Below are 6,674 nucleotides of genomic sequence, written 5' to 3' on the forward strand. Positions count from 1 at the left end.
TCATCTTGAGTGGTTTCCTTGAAATACGTATCTTTACTTTTACAAAAAAGTACTCTGGTTGCTCCCGGTGCCCATAAGGGCATGGATGCACAATTCTTCAGAATCTTTTTCATTTCTTAGGGTGTTTTTATAAATATCTTTTGAAGATATTTTATTTCAGGGGTATCTAAGAAAATATCTTTTGGAAAATATTTTCATTCTGAGGCAATTTCGCAGTTAACGAAAGTTATTGCAAAATATCTCGTCTGGAGCCTGGATCCTTATACAGGATTCATTTTCACTTTTCGTTGACTCGTAAATTCATAGAATTTCCTTCTGGTCGTTTTTCTCCAGTTTCAAAGTTTCTGGACCCAGTTGCCGCCGAACTTGTTTGGGGCATAACTTTCTGCTCGGGACTCGGTTTTCGACGTTGTTTATTTTGTTATTCATATTTTCTAATTTTAAATCTTTTTCATTCACGGAGTTTTGCCGTTTGAGCCCGTTTGCTCAAAATCCACTTTTTCAGACCCGGCGAAGCCCGTTCGGGGCACTTTTTGAGATTTCTATAAAAGGGGGATGAGATATTTCATTCTTCATCTTCCCCACTCCCCTTGCACGACCTAAAGCAGCCATGGATGCCCATGGAGCTGCCACCTTCTCTCTCCTCCTTTGATTTACTTTTCCTAAGTGAAAAGTCTTCGGCTTTCACCTTTTTTGTTTCCCTCGACGTGTTCTACCATTCCCCCTTATTAGAATTCATTTTTGACCATTTCTTGAGTTTGGGTTTGAGGTCAAGTTGTGATTTTCATGGGACTTCCTTCGGATTCATGTAGATCGTGTTGTCCCCGACAAAACCCTTCGGTTTCAGCGGATTCAGAGCACTTTTTTTTCGGTGGGGATTTGAGGTTTTCATCTCAAATTGAGGTAGGGGGTGTTATAATTTAAATTCTTGCTATATTACATGCTTGTGATGCTTATATAACTTGATTACATGCTTAGATTCAAAAATCTAGAGATTTTATTATTTATTTTTCTTGTGAAGGATTTAATTTTCCCGGTCCATAACTTTGTTTAATCATGTGGCATGATATAATATTACCCCTTGATATGTATATTGACATATATTAAATTTAGATTAATTGGACAAGTATTGAAGATTTTATTTAATATTTATCTTGAATAAAATATTAAATAATGTGGCCTTATCTAGCTTTAAATCAACATGTGTTAGCATATTATATTAGGCCCTAGCATGCTCTTCAACATAGATTAATTTGAGAGTAATTGGAGAAGCTTTGAAATCTAGTAATATTTAATTAATTAGATTAATTAAATTGCCCCGAGTGCACTATTCACTCCATTTGAATTCTGACTTGATATTCTTGATCTACATGCCATATAGCTTCACATATATTTGATTTAGAATATTCGGTGAGGTTTTGAAACCTTTCATTTAATTAATTTCCTTGTTTAAGATTTAATCGTCATGGTGATATACAAGTTGAATTGTGGCATGCTAAAAAATTAGGCTTTGGTATGGTTGTTCACATATATTAAATTAGGATTACTTGTATGAGAATTGCAACTTTTATTTTATATTTAACTTTAGTGAAAGTTTAATTCACATGGTCATAAATTGAATGAAATAAACTTGTAATGTGATATTACATTAGTTCTTAGCATGTTCTCTAAGATATATTAAATTGAGAGCATTTAGTTAAGTTTGAAAATCTAGAGATTTTAATTAAAAGAATTAATTAAAATCTATTTTGTGGTCCCATTAGCTTAATTAAGATTTTAACTTGATATTTGTATTGGACATGACTTGTTTACTAATATATATTAATTGTGGACCATTTGAAGTTGCTTTAGAACCTTGGTAATTAAATTAACATGATTTAATTAGAGTTCTACTTTGTTGTTCCAATAACGTAATTGAGTTTAGAATAGATATAGGTGATGACCATGCCATGTTCTTTAATATGTATTAATTTGAGGTTATTTGGAATTGAATTAGAATCTAGAGAATTTAATTATTTTAATTTAATTAAATTCTATCTAATTGAGTCATGGATTTAATTGTGTTTGAAAGTCATTTCTATATCAAAATCCTAGACACGGACTTGTTGTATATTCATTTGGTTATGTTTTGAGCATTTGATAACATAGTTACTATGTTTATACTCATGAGAATATGTTTTCCTTATTGAATATATTGTTGCCTTGTATAATGATTTGTACATTTCGTATTTAACATCTTTTATGCATAACGTGTAATGAATCGCACACTGAAGATTTGACATTCATCATATCATATTAGTTGTGGACTTAGAGCATGTATTGTATAGGTTTCCAAATTTGGTTATGCATGGTAGATAGTTGATTATCTTGTATATACATGCTGATATATACGTTGTTGCACAACTTATTGATTTTGGAAACTTGGGGATGTCGTTGTTTGGCTACGGCTAGGACGTGGTTCTAGTACGGGGGATAGTCCCTCTATATAGTCTAGTGCGCACATAGGGAGGTTACCCATGGGCTAGTAACCTTAAAGTAACCACATTGTCGGTTTGATCCAGCGTGACGTCTAAGTATCCACTTTATTTGATTTCGCATTTCATTTCAAGTTGATAACTAGATGATGTTATGACTTGTTGTTTCTTACTTGTTTTCTCGTTTTAAGTTTCAAGATGTTTACTTTGAGAAACCATGCTTTACGCGTTGTATTAGAAGTTCTAATGTTGGTTAGATGGCATCGATATTGTGATTTGTGTTTTGATGTTCTAATGTAGTTTAGGAATGATCCTATAGATTCAATTGGAACATAGACGTTAGGTGGCATGACCCACTTCTGTTGTTTTCGTGCTTTAGATTTCAAGCTGATAGCTTTAAGAATTTGTATTTTGTTGCCTTTTATAACATGCTTTTATGTGGCTAGATTGCATTGAAATTGTAATTTGTGTTTTGATTGTTCAGCATGGTCTAGGATGATTCCTTAGACTTATTTAGAACATAGACGTTAGGTGGTATGATCACTTTAGTTGTTTCTGTATTCTAGATTGCAAGTTGATACCTTTAAGAACCTTTATCTTGTTGCTTTGTATAACGTGCTTCCATATTGTTTGAATTACATAGATGATGTGATTTATGCTAGAAATGATCTAAGATAACTTAGGATGATCCCTGAGTCTAATCTTTGACATAGACGTTAGGTGACATAATCCCTTTTTTAAATAATTCATGTTGTTTAAAAATCTTAAAGAAATCGAGTCATGCATGCTCGTCCCCTACGAATAAACTTGCTAGACTTGTTTATTCACCTCGAAGTTACTGGGTGTTTGCAGATAAAGAAGCTTTGTTGTGGGATACACAACACTCTTAGACATGCTAGAAGTCTTGAAGTATTTTTGATGACATTGAATATGCACATGGTAGCATATCATGTTTACTTTTGTTTATTTTGACAAAAGTTGTACTTATTGTTTAAGCCATGTAATGTGCACTTAAGTGCACCTTTTGACACTCTTTTGATGTGTATGTAATGAGGTCGGAGGCCAATATCATATATTATGTATGTTATGCACTTTTACTTACAAACTTCATTATGGAAATATTGAAAATTCATGAGATATTATGTCATTTTCACACCGGTGCATGCATTATGTATGTAATTCATCCTTTAGCATTCATTTGCCATATGTGAGGTGTGGCCAAGGGCCAAACACTATTTAGTTTTCATTTTTGCATTTTAGTTCACATATTGCATTTTGGGCTAAATAGTAAAATCCGAGCCTTTAAGGGTTCATTTTCAAATCAGGTAGTGCAAAGTGTGTTCCGGCACCTCCACTAGGTCTCATTTATCTTGTATAAAGTGTGGCCAAGGGCCAAATGGTCATTTGAAACCATTTCCTAATTTTGGTTTCCATATTTTCCATTTCAAGTTCATTTTCGCCTTTTTGGCCGTTAGGGGGTCAGATTTTGACTCGGCCATTTTCGGGAGCCGTGCACCATTCCCGCATACTCAAAATCACCATTTACGTTTGCGTGCATTATTGTTTCCGGGAAAACTCTTTCCTTTGTGATTTGAGCCTCCTATGGAATCATTTTTCAATTTTGTTGCATAATCTATTCTAGGGGCATTATAGACTTTTTACATCAGTTTTATTTTTCTTATTTCAACATGGTCGCTTAGAAAACGTGATTTTAAGGGGGGTTTTTTCTTCGTGTTTTTCCAGAAAACATCGTCTTGGTATCAGAAATCCATCGCAAAGTTCAGCTTCCTATTTTTTTTTTTTTTTAGTAGCTTTTTGGACCTCCATGACCAGATTTCATGGAGGGGCATTTCGGGCATTTTACATTGCATTTTTTTCTAATTCTGTCACAACTCACGTAGAAAACTCAATTTTGAGGGGGGTTTCTTCTTTGTGTTTTTCTAGAAAAATTCATCTTCTTGCCCGTTTTTTATCTTAGATGTAGACAGATCCTATAGCAGCTTTTTGCCCTCTTGTCCAGTTCTGATCTAGGGGCATTTTGGGGATTTTACAGTGAGTTTTTTTCGATTCCGTCCGCAAGGTCGGGTAGAAAACTCGATTTTAGGGGGGTTTCTTCTTCGTGTTTTTCCAGAAAAACTCGTCTTGACCTCCGTTTCAAACCTCAGTTCTAGAATCTCACTTTTTTTTTTCTTGCTGTCAGCTTGTGCATGCCATTGGGCGCCGGTGGGCTCGTGCATGGGCGCCGTGTGCGCCATGCCTTCGTCGGGCCGCCACGATGTCTCAAGTTCAGACCCTCGTTTCTCCCTCGTCCGGACTCCAAATCGAGTGAACTTTTTTTGAACTTGACTAATATTTCGCTGTCTTTCCAACGGTGTGCTCGGTTGCATCCAGATCTTCCTAGATAATTACCAGTTTACCATTTTAGCCTTAAATGCTCATTTTTCTTCGTTAGGCCGTTTCTCCTTCGTCCGGACTCCGAATCATACGATTATTGAGTCCATCCTGATTATTTTTTTGTTGTCTTTCCAGCGGTGTATTAGGTGGTACCCGAATCCACATTTTTAAAAATGACTATTTTGCCCTTGGGGGCTTATTTGTCATATTTTTGATCTTTTGCTTCCGCATTAGTTCTCATTGAGTTCCACGACCTCATGGAAGGTCACTTTGACTTCTTAGAGTCTTGTTTTCAGTTTTCGCTTCCGCATATCGAATCCGTTATTGGGTCAATCTTCGGTTCATCACAGGACACGCTGACCTAAAAACCAGGGCCGCCACATGTTAGATTTAAAGTACGGGATTGCTCTCTTTATCAACCGTATCTCATCCTAGTTGGGCAGAAGACCTAAAATCCTACCAAATACTTATTTTTTTCTATAAAAGAAGGCGTAAGCCTTGATAGAAGGGGTCCAAAATTTTAATTCCTTTTTACGGTGTTATTCAGAAGGCTGGTAGCGTGGTGGCTTTTAGGGTTCCTACAACCTTGAAAGTGAAGATCCTGAGAAGAGAAGTGTTGTCCGTGACGATGGAGACAACTCTAACACAGATGATATCCAACCTCGTCATGAGTAGCTAATTCCCCTCTTAGGGTACTGATGTAACCCAATATGATATTATGGTTTGATTATTTTAACTCTGGGATTTTATTTTAAGATATGATATTTTCTTGATTATATGACTATGAGCACTTGAGACAACTTAAATGGTTTTCATAATTTAGTAGAATATAAATTATTATTCCCTTGTCTTGGATGTAATAGTTTATGTTCTATTCTCAACCTATCTTATTGGACGGTATCTGGCGGAGCCCTACTGGCCATAAGAATAGAGGTCATATAATGGTATTCCAATATTTTTTACAAAAGAATGTTTTCATAATCTATGCTTAGGAAAGATAGTTCATTTGTAAAGTAGTTAAAATTGGTAAAGTAGGTAGGCGGATAGTCCACGCTAACCGCAGATAGGTTATAGTTAGCTAATTTTGTAAAACATCTTTCTTTAAAACCCGAATTGAACGAATGTTATTAAGTTCAATTCATTTCAAAAATATCATTGTTAAATTCTCAAAGTTAGTATAATTAATCGTAATATGATGGTTATGGTGAAGTTAAAGCCCTAAGATCTCTCTCTCTGATCATTTAATTTAGTTTAATTCGCTCTAGTTAAATATTTTGTTTTAATTTTAGTTTGTTAAATCGTGACAACCAATAAACTTTCCAACCAAGTTCCCTGTAAACCATTAGGACTAAAATAAAGACTAATGCAAATCTCATCTCCCTGTGGGTTCAACATCCTCTTTACGTAGAGCTATCCTACACGGAATCGTTTTATTGCGAGACACAATAATATGCTTGAGACAAACTAAGATGGAATGCAATTCATAATGTGCATCAATATCGTTGAGGCTAAACTCTAAAATGAAATAGATAATGAAGCATAGCTGATCATCGATCTAACCATGTTAAGCAGAATTCTGTTATTCATATTTGGCACCTCAATTAATTAAGCGTCAATTGCGAAAAAACTAGTACACAACACCCTCATTAACCATATAGTCTTTGCACTATCCCAAGAAATACTCATATCCACGATCAAATCGAAGTATTTTTATAAGTGTATCTAATCTGTGCTCCACATCAGTCTTGACACTTTCGGAATACACCAAAAGTTTAAGACTTGTGTCGCATCAGGTAAATTTATCCA

The sequence above is a fragment of the Cornus florida genome, unplaced genomic scaffold (genome assembly GCF_030987335.1).
Source record: "Cornus florida cultivar Cherokee Brave unplaced genomic scaffold, ASM3098733v1 CherokeeBrave_3.0.0_Hap2_Chr03, whole genome shotgun sequence".
In the NCBI taxonomy this organism is placed as follows: Eukaryota; Viridiplantae; Streptophyta; class Magnoliopsida; order Cornales; family Cornaceae; genus Cornus; species Cornus florida.